Source organism: Epinephelus fuscoguttatus, linkage group LG1, assembly GCF_011397635.1.
Source record: "Epinephelus fuscoguttatus linkage group LG1, E.fuscoguttatus.final_Chr_v1".
NCBI classification, from domain to species: domain Eukaryota; kingdom Metazoa; phylum Chordata; class Actinopteri; order Perciformes; family Serranidae; genus Epinephelus; species Epinephelus fuscoguttatus.
The window spans coordinates 10,746,039-10,762,712 of record NC_064752.1 but is presented as its reverse complement, the minus strand read 5'-3'; the positions used below and the strand labels follow the sequence as shown (position 1 = coordinate 10,762,712).

General features: G+C 38.9%; 1 protein-coding gene across 2 annotated transcripts in view; it reads left to right on the top strand.

Moving 5' to 3' along the window:
* Positions 1-16,674, top strand: part of st3gal8 (ST3 beta-galactoside alpha-2,3-sialyltransferase 8) — a 36,497-nt gene that overhangs the window by 3,548 nt on the left and 16,275 nt on the right. The window contains exon 1 of one of the 2 annotated variants that reach the window (XM_049582649.1): positions 15,078-15,194. The exons of the other annotated variant lie outside the window; for it this stretch is intronic. The gene's annotated coding sequence lies outside the window, so the exon portion shown is untranslated. Of the gene's footprint in view, positions 1-15,077; positions 15,195-16,674 lie in introns of those variants that run through there. 2 annotated transcript variants of the gene reach the window in all.

Here is a 16,674-nt window from a genome sequence, read left to right as displayed (position 1 = left end):
TGTAATTTTGACCACAGGAAGAACAGCACTCGTCTGTGTACGAGATAGCTGACTGTGGATCAATAAACAATTCAATTCAATACTAGACTGTGTTATCATCTCATAAAAATATTACTGTGCTTAGTCAGTTGTTATCTCCGCCCAGGCATAAACCTGAAGGAGACCATGCGTTTGGTTATGTATGTATGTGTGAGTGTGTATCTGTCTGTCTGCAGCTAATCTAGCAAACTACTGGACCACTCAACCTAATAGATTGGGTGCACATTTATGACTATATGCCCAAGAAGCTCTTGTGGCTGCGGTGATTCACAGTGGTTGGAAAACCTGTTTTGACTGTTTTATATTGTCATAACTAATGAGTCCTCGCTCCTCTTAACCGGCTGGTGGGGGCTGATAGTCCTGCACAAAGTCACGTAGAAAAAGCATAGAGAAAAAGGCTTTCCTTCCTTTGCTTTCCAGAAGTGAAATGTTTTTTTAAGAGCAAAAGGCATAACAGGAATCATCGTCTGTTCCCGGTCACATTTTGGCTTTTGTCAAATTGACATCCATAGAAAAGTTTCATCTCATATTGAATCAGGTTTTTGACCTTTATCTAGGCTACTGTACGTCACAGCATTGTTGTCTCTTAAAGTACAGTGGTGGAAAAAACCACCCCATGGACACCCCATGCATTTGTGAAATATTGCATTAAGAATCACTCTTAGGTCTTCAAGTGCAATTTCTTTTAGTACAGTCACAGCCAAAATACTAAATAAATCCTAAAAAAGCCATTAAAAACTCAAAATTGATTGGTTCCATAAAAATACATAAGAAATTTTGAGTATTGGGTCATTTTGGTACCAGTGATGAAGATCGTTCTTTTTATTAAAAGACACAATTTTTGTTGCCAAGCTTCGTGTCTACATAAAGCCAGCACATTTGAAAGTTCTTCAGACACAAAAGTGGCTAAAACAAGGAACCTAATGCAGGAAACACGCCTGAAGATAAAGATTCTCAGCCAGGAAGGGTACAGCTGCCGCCAGATAGCCAGGAAGTGCAGATGCAGTCCTTCAGCAGTTGGATACACTCTGCAGAAATACAGACGAACCAACAGCCTGGAAGACAAACCAAGATCTGGGCATCCAAGGGTTTCTTCAGCAAGAAATGACCGCATCCTGATCCGCATGTGCAGGCAAAACCGCCGAATGACATCACAGGAGCTTCAGCAGCAGTGGTCAAACCAAACTGGTGTCCAGTGTTCCACCCGCACTGTACGTGGCCGACTTTTAGATCATGGCTTAAGGTCCTACAAGGCTATCAAGAAGCCCCTGATCAATGAGAGACAGAGATTAGCCCGGCATCGTTGGGCCCAGGCACACAAGAACTGGACAGCCAGGAACTGGAAGAAGATTTTGTGGTCAGATGAGTCCAGTTTCCAGCTTTATCTTCCTCCTACTAATGTGAGGGTACGCAGAAGGCCAGGCGAAGCATCATCTCCAGCATGTACAGTACCTACTGTCAAGCATGGTGGAGGCAGTATCATGGTTTGGGGATGCATGAGTGCTGCTGGTGTTGGTCATCTCACTGTCTGTGATGGCACATTGAACTCTACCAAGTATTGTACCATTCTCGAAACCCACATGCTCCCTTCTGCGCGTGCACTGTTCCGTCGAGGTAAAAACTGGATGTTTCAACAAGATAATGTCCCTTGCCACACATCCAAGGCCAGTAGAACTTGGCTGCAGGAGCACAGTATCCAGGTCTTAGAGTGGCCAGCTCAATCCCCGGACATGAGCCCCATTGAAAATCTGTGGTGGATTATCAAAAGGTTTGTTTCAAAGCATAAACCAAAGAATTTAGAAGAATTAAAAGCAGTAATTCAAGGAGAATGGGACAAGATTACCCCTCAACAGTGTGAAAGGCTCGTGGGGAACATGCCAGCCAGGATTAGAGCTCTACTACATGCCAGTGGCAGGACTACTAAATATTAATTTGATGATGTGATGGTTTATTTATTTTTTGTTCAGTTTTGAACACATTCTCTGTTATTTGTTGACTTTGATACCGACAATGTTGAGAACTGACATATTGAAACTGTCAAGAATTTAGTTTTGTTAATTTTTCTTGTAAACAATAAACAAAAAAATATAATTTGTATTTGTTTGTATCTGTCTAATGCAGCCACACCTTTTGAAACACAAAAAAGATTTTTCCACAAATATTTCATGATAATATTTGAGATTGTGTAAAATTTTAAGGGTATCTGAAAACTTTTTTCCACCACTGTATTTCTATAATATTCTTATGTGTCGGAGGTACTCTATTCTTTGTGATCTAAATGTACATCACTTCAGTATTTAACATTCTCACAGTGCTTATATAAAACCACGCAGTTCACAGTTTGGTCTATTTAGACTCTGCTGTATTATTATCTCTCATAATATCCCTGTAATATTCGTCTTTCAGAGGCCTGTAGTTATCTTGTTGTCGGCCTCCTTCATTCTAACATCCGCCGTTTCCTGAGATACTTTCCTACAGACACACTTGAGATAAGATCAAACTATTGATCTTCAGGAAGTAATTTAGTTCGACGACAGCACAAGAAACAGAACAAGTCCTTACAGACATTTCTAAAATATACCATATGTATTTTTTTCTGGTTGTTGCGCTCAGCTGCTCTGTGCTGACCTAATTATACTGAAGTGTATTTTGATACTCCTATAATATCAGTTGGTCAGCCAGCTGTTTCTGTAGTGTCACTATAATTTAATATAGTGTCTTTGAAATATGCAGTTAGTCTACTTTGTACACATGCACTTCACTGTATTCTACTATGTGATTAGATCTTATAGTACACCTATAATATTCCCGCCCTATTATATATGATCCTATGATATTAGATAATTAGTATTTTTTTTTTTATACTTCATTGTATTTGTTCAGTTTTTTTGTGTTCACAGCTGCGCTGTTTAGATTGTATTATACTTTTTTGTAGGGCCCGACCGATTATATGATCATCTGGACATCAGTACTGACGAGACTGCTGCTCTTCAGAGACCATGCAGTCAGAGCTACAGGCTACAATGAGGCTAAAAAGAGAGTTCAAATGACGTTTTTCGAAACAACTTTTTATGTTGGGGCTTCAGCACACTTGGATCATTATGAATGGGCATGTTGGAGATGTTTTGTGGTTTCAATTTTGTGTTCTTGGACGTTAGTCTGGGGCACCATCAGTCATTAGGTGTGCTAGCCGCTCCCCCCGCCGATCTCCGCAAGGGATGTGAACCTGAGCCTCCGTCGGCATATGGGTGAGTAGATAATGGCTGAATTTTCATTTTTGGGTGCACTATCCCTTTAAGCCATCAAAAGCAGGTATTTTGTGGGGGTTTAAATTGAAAAACATAAAAATTTAATCGGTCAATATATCGGTTATCAGATTTTTTTTATTCCATAATATCGGAATTGGCATCGGTCTGGCCCTACTTTTTTGTAATTGAATTGCCTTCACGTTTCCTATAAAAACAACTGTATTGATGTTTACAGAGCAGATTAAACTTCATTGATCCCCAGAAAGGTGCAATTTAGCAATACAGCTGCTCAACAAACATATCAGAGACGTAATAAATACTTACAGTATTTCTATATTTTTTTATTTAGTATTCCCTTGATACTTTAAGTTTTGCCTGTTGCACTCAGTTTAACCTTACTTCCCTGTTGTCTTGTAGTATTTAAATAATATTCTGTTGTGTCAGAGGTGCTTGGTTTGTCTGTGTGACGTTAATGTTCTTTACTGCGGTATTTAAATAATGTAATGTATTAAAAGTACTTGGTTTGGTGTGTGTGACAATAATGTTCTTGGCTGTAATCTTATAATATTATAATCTTATGGTCTTATCTTTGTATAGAATCATATCCTGTATAGTATTCCAGTAATATTTTGTGCAGTCTGTTTTAAGGTTACTACAATTCCATTGTAGCCTGTAGTCATGTTATTGTAGGTCCTAATTAGACAGCATTTCCATTATAACTCAGCAGCTGTCTGTGTTGGTTTTATTGCATCTTACTGTAATTCAGTCTCTTAAACTTAACCACAAGAATACTTTCAGTATGTCTATAAAAGTACGTCTGTAGTACTCAGTTGGTGTATTATGACTTTATGCTACTGTTGTATTATTATCTGTAATAGTAGGCCATTACTGTAATGAGCCATAGTTAGCTGGTAGTCTGTAGTTTGTAGGTCTACATCCTATGGTTTGTCTGTGCCGCTCAGCTGCTTTTTGCTCACTGTAGTGTACTCGACTGAAGTATACTTACATACTGCAGTATTTCTAGAATATTTAAATAGCAGCAACATACACTTTAATTAAAAATTGAAAACAGCATTTTTCTGCACAGTTTATACAGTCCTTCCCTTTTATGTCTCTGTATGTACCATTGCGGGCAGTGTGTTGAATTAGTGATGAGGACTAATTGATGGTAGTGTTGGATGTTTCTGTATCAGATGTGAATGTATTTACTTTTGCTGGATTAATCAAAAACAGACACATTGCTGTATTTATAAACAGTTCAATGCTATGTATGTATTCTTATAGGGTTTATATACGATCACATACAGCTCTTTTGATAGTGTTTAATAGTGGTTTTCAGTTGGGTCTGACTTTGCTCTACTGTATTATCATCCCTCACAGTGCTATTGTAATATTCTTTAGCTGCTAAACCTTATTGTGATGACTCAGTGTTTCTGATATACAGTCTCTCTGTTGTAGGGCTGCACCTAACAATTATGTTCATTATCACTTAATCTGGAAATCATTGTTTTGTCATATTGTATAGTATAAAAAGTAGGGAAATCTCCATCACAGTCAAAGGTGATGTCCTCAAATGTCTTGCTTTGTGTGACAGACAGTCCAAAAACTCAAAGATATTAAACTGATAACGATATAAAACACGTAGACTCACACTGGTGAGGCTGAAATCGGATCAGTTTGCTTGAAAAATGACAAACGTCATCATAACAATGCAGCCAGCATCATGTTGTGTAAGTACAGCCCATCTGTGCACCCATGGGGCATGTAGGTCTTAAAATTTGGTGTTATTAGGGGCATTGTTGGGTATTGGTATTTTGAAGCAGGAGAAAGTTACTTGTCATTGACCACTGATCAGAATGGCGCAGTATCTTCAAGGGTTGGCAATCACCAAAGGATCCATGATACGATATTGTCACAATATTCAAGTCACGATACAATGTTATTGCAATTTTAAACATGTTGTGATATTCTTAATATTGTGATAAAATGTATTGTGATTAATTACCTTTTTTCAACTATAAATTATGTCCCTCATCTCACCTCAACCATTTTTTGCAGCAGCAAAATTTATCTAGTGAACTGAAAAAGCAATTGATTATATGATTCTTGTAGGCGAACTGAAGGTTAATTTGTATTTTTAATTATATTTTATTTTATGTCTATTTTAATACCACTGTGTTTTTGTTGATGAGGGGAAGTGTGGTTGTTTTTTGTCTTTTATGAGCTGCTGGGGATAAATAAAGTTCTTTCTTTTTCTATTTCTATTTCTAATATTAATAATGTATATAATAAAAAACTGAAACTGACCACTAGTTCACAGTGACTTTACTGTACCCCACCATATATGATATTTATCTTTTATAGTGTTTATCAGATATATTTCCTTTACTGATAGCTGATAGTGGTTTTATTGTAGGTCTACTTTAGTGTAGCTTCTCACAGATGTCTGTCTTCATTTTATTGTTTTATTTTTATATTATCTGCTTGTTATACACACAGGGACATGGTACAGGACAGGCTGCAGGTGGGTTAATGATAATAATGACTTTATTAAGGACACAGGGAAAGGTACATAGCGTACCACATAAAAACAGACAATCATCTATGTACAAAAATATGATATAATAAATACAATATATGTATAAAAAACACTAACACTACATTATGCAAGTTGATATAAAAAAGACAAATTCAATAAGTTGGACAGCCAGTGGCCCGCAGTCTCAATGGCACTGCACCATCGTAGCAGGTTAAATAACACATCATTAGTAAGGGAAAATATTCATTACATTCTGTGAAATATGAACATTGCAGAGACAAGGGCAGAGTTGCGAATCCACCATATAAATCACAGAGCGCCAGCTGCAGGCTCACCTGCCTTAAAAGGGAATGGGAGATGACACTCTAGTTCAATTTTTGTTGCACCCAAAACACACCCATGATTAATTAAGGGACTTTATACAACCCCTTTGCCCCTTGTGCTTTACTTTGTGCCCTGATTATGTGCCGTGTAACTAGCAAAAGTGGAGCTGGACACACCCTGAATGCATTTTTGTTGTGCATTGTAGACAGTGTGCTAGAGCTGGTTTAAATAGGGCCCATTGTCTGTAACCAGACAATCTAGTTGGTCTATTTTTAGGTAACTGTATTACATACTTCTATGGTAGTTGGTTTCTGGAACATTTTGACTCTATTGTACTTCACTGTTATCTCTGGTAGTACTCCTGTGTATTCTAATGTATCTCTGCTGGGTCTGTTCTGAACTTTTTGACTCTGTTTTCATTCTCTGTTGTATTCTTACAGTTTTCTTGTATAATTTCTAACAGACATCTATTTTAGCTTATTTTATCCACCCATTTAGTTTCTAGTGCTCCAGTAAAGAGCTGCTCTGCTTTATGGTGAACATTTTATGACTTTTCTTTAGTATTTATGCAGAAATCTTTGTTTTTAGTGATTTACTTTTTATCTTCTGTTGTGTGTCTGTAATATTCTTCCATTACCTCTGTGTGAGTGTGTGTGGTAATGTTGATGGTAGTTTTGTAGCGCTTGATGTGATGTGTTGGCGTGTGTGTTTACGATATTTAGGTTGATGTGACAACTGAAATAGGATACATAATGTAATTATAGATAGAGAGACGGGCTGTGTGGTCTGCGAGGCAAACCTCCTCCTCTGTATTTGGACAGATGTAATTATAGAGGCCTGATTCTAAATCTGAACTACAGAGACAGATTGTTAGAGACTCGAGTCAGTTTTATTTCTGCAGCTCACAATCGTGGATTCCTCTGAGATCATATGACACTTTTAGAGCCTCGATTCATGGGAGTGAAAAAGTCCACGAAAGGAAACTGTCAATAGGAAGAAAGGAGAAACGTCAGGAAGAATAACAGAGCAGGGAGCTCTCGGACAGGAAATAGGTGTCGTCTTTACAGAGTAGACAGCCGGACTACGAGGACAATAAACTATACAGAGAGCACACATAAAGCAGCATGGATTTATAATATGAGGTTACAGAGTCTAAGACAGAATGACAAAGTCTGACTGACCATGAGTCAGTATTTTAACAGGAAGTGAGCATGTGTCTGAGCAGTTATGTTTTTGAAGCTGTTACTGAAGTGACTATTTAAAAGCGTGTGTGTGTATGTATGTGTGGGAATGTGTGTGTAACTTTTTTCCTCTGGTCCTTTCAAACCTTTCCCAGCTACACTTGAAGCTTCAGCTCGACACATTTTCCATCCGGCTCCTGGTCAGTGACACTTGACAGAAATAACAATGTCTGGTTTCTGCCGTCTTCATGGAAACTAAAACATTCATGCAGAACTGAGTATTTAACCTGAAGTCCTCCTGAACAGAAGCAGAGGCTTGAGTCATTGTTGGACATGGCTCAGGAAAAGGATGATATGAATTTAAAATAAAACTTTTGTCCCAGGGGAAATTGCTTGCAATACAGTATGGGAAAAGGCAAATATAAAGAGTACAGTATGAAACTCCATGGTAGGATGCAAATAAGGTGCATATCTTAACATGATTACAATATACACAATGCCAAAATGCCAGGTTGGGTCAACACAGGTCAAAAAATATTAACAGGTTAACGGTAGGGATCAGTCTAGGTGGGTTACATACAGATATATACGTTGATACAGAATGCTCATGATTATTTGCATGATGTTGCACTTAATGTCCCAGTTTTTTCAAATTCAGATATTTGGTCATATCCTTCAGACCAAGTTCTCTCTCTTTAATACCTCTGGTTGTATCACATCACTGTGGATAATCAATGAGCAGGACCATAGACCAGGACCATGTATAATTAATGGACGTAACCACCGTGACATCACCCACTGGTTTGTGGGCATCTGGTATGAAGCCTTGAGTTCGACATTTTGGCCATTGCCATCTTGGTTGTTTTTTTGAGACAGAGATGACTGTATTTGGACAAGAAGGTGGAGCTCTAGATGAGTGAGGGGTGGATCTACCCAAGCTGAGAACACGATCAGCAGACAGCCTGTTACTCAAATCGGGCACGCCTCCGTACAGATGTCATGAATGTTGAAATTAGCTATAAAGACCAAAACCATTAATTGTACCAGACTGTAAGCATATTTATTTCTGCTGTAAAGTTGTGCATGTTAACAAGGCGGTCTATGGGGATTGACTCACTTCGGGAGCCAGCCTCAAGTGGCTGTTCCAAGCAGTTTTTGGCACTTCTGCATTGGCTTTATGTTTCAGCCCCAGAGATAACCGCTTGAGCAGGACTGATTATTGGCAATAATGGATTTGTTGTTACACTAGCATTTCTTCCATTTTTTCTCCAGTGAAGTTTTTCACAGGGGGGAGTTTTTCCTTATCTGATTGGAGTGTGTTGTAGATAGGTAGGTAGGTACTTTATTAATCACAAGGGAAGTAAAAAAAAAAAAAAGCTTAAATGCTGTAGGAGCAGGGGACAGAATCGTTACAGTATGGTATCTCGATATCTTTGTGTGGCACTATTATATTGATACATGGACACCGAGTAATGATTTTTGTACAATATAAATTATTAATAATACAAGTACAAATTGAACTTTTGGCTGCCTACTAGAATAATAAAATCAACTGCTTTTTCAGTCTTAAAAATAGTCAGTCATAAAAATGATTCAAGTGACAAAGGCAAACCGGAAACTTTTTTATCTTATTATATAAAACAGATTTTGGGTCAAGTTTTCCTTTTGGGACACAATTTACAGTTGAAAAAAGGTAATATATCACAATATATGTTATCACAATACTCAGCATATTGCAACATGTTTAAAATCGCAATGATATTGTATCGTGACTTAAAGTTACACTTACCTTTCTGGAAATTTTACGCTTTTCTTTTAGGTTTAAATGCTATTAATAAGCTGATGGCACACTAAAATGTAAGTGAATTCCATCAGAGATCAAAACTCATAATTGTACCATTCTCATATGGTTCTAAGAAAACTTGGACCGAATGCAATGATTGGCCGAGCGTCCTGTCTGTCTTCTCCACGTGGAGGCCTCCAACTGACGTAACCACCGTGTATCTAACCTTGCCTTGCCAACGCCTACGTCTATCATAGACATAATCAGGATGTAATGGAGGAGGGGGAGTAGGCCTTTGGAGGGAGGTGGAGTTGCAGGAGGAGGGGGATGGCACTTTGGAGGGAGGCGGGAGTTGTGGATGTTAAAATTTTTTCTAAGTGCTGTGTGAAATGCAAGAAAGGTAAGAGTAGCTTTCAGTATGGTGATAATATTGTATTGTGAGGTTTCTGATGATTCCCACCTCCAGTATGCCGTACAGATTGTAAATCCCCTTCTTGCAGTGTTTACTGACTGATTCCGGACTTCATTGTCGCAGCGCTGTCGTCATCTGTTTTGCTCGCCTCTGGCCCGTCTATATCAGATACACCGATGTGATTGGTGCAGCTCAGCTTCAAGGGCATGGGTAATGAGCATCATTACTGATCGAGAACTCTGGATTTCCAGGGTACACCTCGACTAGTGAGTTCAGTACATTCTGCAGTCACTCTTAGTTTTTTCAATCTTAGCTTTTTCCGTATATCTTAATAAATAATAAAAATAATAAATTTACATGGCATTTACTATTTAACAAAATACCTATTCATATTAATATCTATGTCATGACATGAGCTCACATAAACCATAACCTGTTGTTGGTTCCGCTGATAAAAGGCCAGAACAGAAAGGTGGTTTTGGTGATATACAGATGCACAGAGGTTTTTGTACATGCTCATTAAAACACACCGTATAATGTTTGTGTTAGCATACAGTAGCTTCTTTACAATCTGTTTGGCATGTTTATTAGTTAAAGCTGGACTTACGTGGCTACTTATTACACAGGGTTACAACAGATGTGGCTGTCCACTTATTTACCTTCACCTGCAACCTGGATTAGTCAACCTGGATTAGTCTTTACCCACAGCAGGTGCACAGTAAGACAGATGACCACTTTCACACTCTGCCTGAAATTCAACAACTTTGTGTTATGTTTTCACCACATTTTGTTCTTACAGTCATCGTTTTTACAGTTTAATCTTTGCAATTCTCCAGTTACCACCGTCTAACATTTAACTTGATTTCAACATATTTTAATTTGTTGTGTTCGACAGTGTTTCATGGCAGAGGAAATTGGTCAGTCTGTTGTTTATCTATTTACTTCCTTTTTGACTGTATTTACATGTTTGACTGTACTGTATGTTATTTCTGTGTTTCCACGGCTCGTTAAAACCCTTTACATGTTCACCCCACAAGGTATCAACATCAGGACCTGTATTTATCACAAGAGCCAGTGACATTTGTCCAGTAAGTTATTTATGTTCATCCTAAATCTGACTTTAAGGAGAACAACGACTCCCTAGAGAGAGTTAGGCACTGTTGCTGTTTTTCTGATTGTTCATGACACCGGCTCGACTGCAAAGTGTTTTGTGAAAGCTGTAGTTTTGAGGAACGTAAAATTGAAGCAGCTTGTTTAATTTTTTGACCTAGACATAGAGTCTCTTTTTCATATACCAGGGTATATGTTTATGATGGTATTTATGCACAAAATAAAAGGTTAAAGCGGCTGTTGATACAAGTCATTGTAGCATATATGTCATTGTCTGACCTGCGGTGCTGTTTGTCCTGCTGGGTTTGAATATTTCTGGCCCATAGAATAAGGAATATATATAGGGTCCTATAGACAGGAAATAAGCGTTCGTCTTCCATAGATTCTTGCATGAGGACTAGGCTTGTCACAATACCAGAATTTCAGTAGTAGATACAGGTACCAGTGAATTTCCACGATTCTGGATACTCATTCGATACCACGATAAATATCAAAAAACAGAAATTGAAACTCACTCACCTTGAATTCTTAAAACAAGTCAGGGTGTCTGTCTTTTAAGTGTTTAGCCAGGTTTGAAGTGTTTCCTCCTTTGGTCTGGAAACTTAGGAGGCATGGTTTGCACACTGGTTTTTGCGAGTTTATGATTACTCCGCTTCCTGATGGCGCCACTGGCTGCGCACATGTGAGTTGTCGATGGTGACAACGTGTGTGTTGGCTTCATCGAGTGTACCAAGTGCAGCGCGATGCTGGTATATGACAGCAAAAAGACGGGCACCTCGACACTTAAGAAGCACATGATGAAGGCTTGCCATGGAAAGAAAGACAAGAGTCAGCCTTCAGCGTCCACGTTCGTATCCTTAAAAAAAAGTCAGGTTTAAACCGGGCTCGGGCTCATAATTACAGTACGGACAGAACATGGACGGGCTCGGGCGGGGTCGGGCTGGATTTTTGTTGGGCCCAATCTAAGCTCTAGCACTTGTAGAAGCCGTTGTTTCTAGCAAAGACGATGGAGAACAGGCATTCTTCTTCCACACTCAGTTGACAAGGTCCGCTGAGGACAAAGTTGTATCCGGTACTTGCAGTACGGAAAAAAAAAAAACAGGTACTGACGTATTTTTTGCGTGTTGGCATCGACTTGGTACCGAAGTATCGGTTCTCGTGACAACCCTAATGAGGACCCAGTGACACTCTTTGCTGCAGCAGATACCAACACACATGGTAATAGGTTACACTAACAGGGGTCTACAGAGGTGCAGAGTCATTGGCATATATTCCAGTTTAGGCAACATCCCCAACTTCAGTGGAGACATGAAGTGCACATCACTTTCTGATGGGGCCAGAATGTCCATTAAGTGTTGGAGAATGGGGAGGATGGATGAGCTGGTCGCATCACCCGACAGCTCATGTTTGAAGCTGCTTGCTGGTTTCAGTCCGTCATTTACTGTTTTAAAGACATCAAGGTCTTGCCATGTCAGGGAGATTGATACCTCTCTGTCATTAGCCAGCGTCTGTCGAATGGCTCGAGTCTGTTAAATGATAGTATTGATCACCTGTTTTCTGGAAACCCAGCAAGTAGGTCAGTCCTACACATTAAGATATAACAATTAGGCTCTAATAATAGCCTTAAATAATAAGAATACCCTAATAATAATGTTGATAATCATAATAATCTCATAAATGTTATGATAACAATAATAATTTAATTCATTTAAGGATTTTAATCACAGAAGTTGTAGTGTCCCTTATTGAGGACAAAATTAAACATTTATTTTAATCAAATGTGTTCATTAATTTAATAGCCTATTAGATTCCTGTATGAATAAGGCAAGTAATGACCTAAAAATAAAACCTAGACGCAACCATGTAAGCTTTAATTATGAACTAATTGGAGAAGTAGCCTTATTAACCGAAGCAAGGGACAGGTCTATTATTTGGACTGAATAGTGATTAGCCAAGTGTAGTGTTGTGAGACTATACTCTGGTAGTCCCAATCCCTGCTGCTTCTTTTTGAGCTCCCTCATTTGTGGCCAGTTGTGGAAGAAAGCGTCTGTAATGAATCGACATACTCAAAAATTCCTCAGCTGTATGTTTTTGTTTTGTCTTTTTCTAATGTGTTGAAGTGTGTTGTCAAAGACATGCAGGGGGTCATGTCCTTCTCTAACCTCGTGTCAGTTGCAAACAGAAGCACTTTCACTTCTTCCCAGACCTTGTCATACAAGTTGGATATGACTTTATCAGAGCAATACTTTTCTTCTTTTTTTAAGGTGTGACTGGAGGTTTGATGTGTCACCTTCTTAATTTACAAATTTCTTGAGGCAAATACTGCACACACCTTTGTTTCTGTTGGGTGGATCACTTTAATCATCATGACTAAACCTAGGATACTCCCAAAAAGAGTCAGAGGCTTTGTTTTAACTAGTCCTGTAACAAATATCCCCACCACCCAGAGTCATTATCTTTCTCTGCTCAGCTGCCTCTTTCACCAGTAGAGACTTACCATTGATGACACGCACTGTGCACTACAATACATCAACTCAATAATACAGCATGTCTATATCAGTTAAATAGAAATAAGAGTGTCTGTATATTTGATGATATTGAAAGTCATACCTGTGATTTCTGAATTCCCTGGTACACCCTTGATAGAGTCTTACCATCCTCTCTTCAAACCGTGTTAACAGAACAAACTAAGAAAGTCTTAATCATCATCCGTTTGGCAATTTGTCTGTGTGAGAACTGACACCATTCTTCTTTTGTGGTACCGTTATTTCCCGGCTCGTTGCTGCACTCCCATCAGCACAGCAGCTGGTTCCCATTCTGGTGTCAACACAGAGGTCAGAGGTCACAGGAGTAGAGAGAGGGAGATGGCAAGGAGTGCCCTTACATTGGTTTCTCTGTACAGGAAACCATGTGACCTTTAACCCTGCCATTCCCCTCCCCCCCATCCAAACCCTAAAATAACATACCAACACTGTGACTTAGCTGATAGTCATTAACCCTGCACTGTCCTGTAAACTGTCTCTGTGATTTAGCTGATAGTCATTAACCCTGCACTGTCCTGTAAACTGTCTCTGTCTTACTCCGTTCAGATTAACAGTGTTGTGGGTTTAATTCACGTTGGTAGTCAGTCTGAATGAGTCGCCATGTGTTTAGTGTTTCTCCTCGCTGTAATGTCTCATTTCAGAGTTTTCCTGTAATTAGCCTTTCCTCAGAAACTTAGGAAATGTATGGATGATCAGTGTTGGGGGTAACAAGTTGCTGTAATTACATTACATAGGTCTTTAATACAGTACCATGATACTATGAAATCGTTTTCTGAGACAGTGAGGTGTAAAAATATTGTTGCAACCCGAATCATCTCTTATGCTCAAAAAAAAAAAAGATTTGAATAAACAGAAAACACTAAATAAGCCGATTTAACCCTCGCACAATGACCATATTAATCAGACCAGCCGTCTCCCTCCTTCATATTTCCAACTTTCATTCGAGCCACCTCCATGAATGAATACATAAATGATGAGCAACATGCTGCAGATGCAGCCTGAGACTAAATACAAGTGTCTCATGTTTGTGGCTGTACAAGAATCAGGACATTCAGAGTCGACTTTGACTCTGGAGGTGACTCCAGCTCTTTAATTTGTCATGTGCTTGTGGGTCAGGCTTTCCACAGATATTTTGTGCTTTTATTGATTGACAACAGCGCTACTGTTGCTCTTTCTTTCTCTGCTCTGTATTGCTCTCCCCTCTGTTACAATCACAGTTAGTTTTGATGATTTTAGACGACAGCTGCCGTTTATTTTGCACTGCTCTGTGGACAGTGACACAGCTAAAACCAAAAGTGTGAGCTGACCTGGGGGCTTCTTGATCGATGATTCTAATCATATCATGTCCGAATAAAACTAACATTTGACATTTAAAAGTCACGTCTGTCACTGAAACGGCTTGATGGAGCCACAGTGTTGTGTATTGTGAAGTCTGAAAAAGGCTGGAGAGGAACTAAACATGACTGTGAGGAGTTATTTGACTGCCTCAGAGAACCCCTCCCTCTTCACCGCCTATTAATCAATATATTTAGTTATAGATGTCATTCCAATAATTAATTTTTAACAGAGATATTGATCCATGAGTCACTGCTTGCTGTGTGCACTTTCAGATCCACACCAAACATCCAGCTGATCACTTTGTTCCGAACTTTGTCAAAGCCCTTTGTACCAGGGCAGGTTTACACAGTCAACATGGCACGCAGTTGATCTCTGTGCTAACATGCTAATACATACGCTAATACAGGAGCAGAGCTTCCTATCAGGATGTTTCCCAGCCTTTTCTCATTAGAGCGCAGCCCTTTCCTGCCCGGGGAGGATACGAATATCATGAACAAATATGTGTGTATGTTGATACGTTAATCAGTAACTGTCCTGACTTGCCTCCTCCTGTCTTGTTCTCCAGAATCACAGTCAAAGTGGTTGTAGGGGTGAGGAAGTATTTCTTGGTTGGGTACAGTAGTGTTGAGCTAGTTTTTCAGGAAGGATATATGTGACATATTTGTCTTCATCTCTCTGTAAGTATTATTGCCTTTCAGACAGAGGCATCTCTCACATAATTGATAATTTGAATGAATGTTATGGAAGCAGCTACAGCGTGCTCTGATAACTGTCAGCTGGATATTTGTGCCCTGTGGTCACGTGATATGTTAGTATTTCATATACCTCATATACCTCTTCTGTCGCTGTTGAAGCTGAAAAATCTATGCTCTCAGACTGATCTGACACAAAGAAAATCTCATGTCAAAGAAGAAGCAAGGCTGAAGCGGTGATCTGCTTACACTGTATACTGTGGTATGAGAATAATTGGTCGTCATGCCATGAACATTTGCTTATCAACAATATTTAAAAAAGCTACTAGTCGGAGAATCTCAAGTGTGTGCACGCGTCCTTTCCTTCTCGACTGCCTGTCAGACTTGTTTCAAATACCTCCATTTAAAAAAAGATGTTTTTCGTATGAGGTTCAGTGTAACTAATAATAATAAATGTGCAATACAGCATACCGTGAAACTGATATTTTCTTATTGTAGTGGTGGGAATCCCTGGGCACCATCATTATCAATGCATCAGAATGTTTGATTATGGTACATGATACATGATTTTTGATTTTCTCACTGTGTGAATACTTGCTACTTTTAAAACATAGCATACTGTATTTTTAAGAGCCATAACTGAATTAACAAAGGAATTTACTTGCATACCATCTGGCTCTTGTACAAGTCCCTTTTCCCTTCAGCCTTGTCACCAAAATGCTTCAGTACCCAAGCTTTTAATCCAGTCAGATTGTATCAATCAGTAATCTTTTCTGGGATATTTATGCTGGCGTAGTGTCCAGTGATCACATACTTACATAAATTTCACGGAAAATAGTATGAAAGTACTTATTAAATACTATTAAATAGTAAGTGGTCTGCAGACTTTTTACTTTAAAATTTAACTGTGTTAGTTGATTTGAAAGCACCGCACAGTCTCCTGTCTGTATGGGAATAACAAATCAGGGGGAGGCGATGTACACCTGAGCTGTTTTGTTTACATCATGTCTCCAGCAGCAGCTGCGGGAAAGACACTGAGCGGCCCTGGGGCAGGGTTTTTGAGGTCAGACAGACTGAGCATAGAGTTATTTTCTTTACCATAGAGTTGGTTTAAGTTGCCTAATGCTGCAGTGTGTGTCTGTCAGCTGGTCTTGTTTGTTTATGCTATTAATAACCATTAGATAATTGATTATCAACATGTGATTTGATGCAGAATCATTTATGTCCGCATCATGATGCATCTAGCAATCGATTATTTCCCCCACTCCTATCTTATCATACCATGTAAATATCATACCATATCATACCCCACGCCTAAACAACTTGAAATTGGCTTATTTAAGTGTTTCCCCCAGTTGCAAACAGTGACGCACCCTCAAATAACAGGCACAAATAAAAGTACTGTTGCTAGTTTTGTATGGCCAATAGAGAGTTTTGAGAATCTTGTTTTAAATGCTAAGTGAAT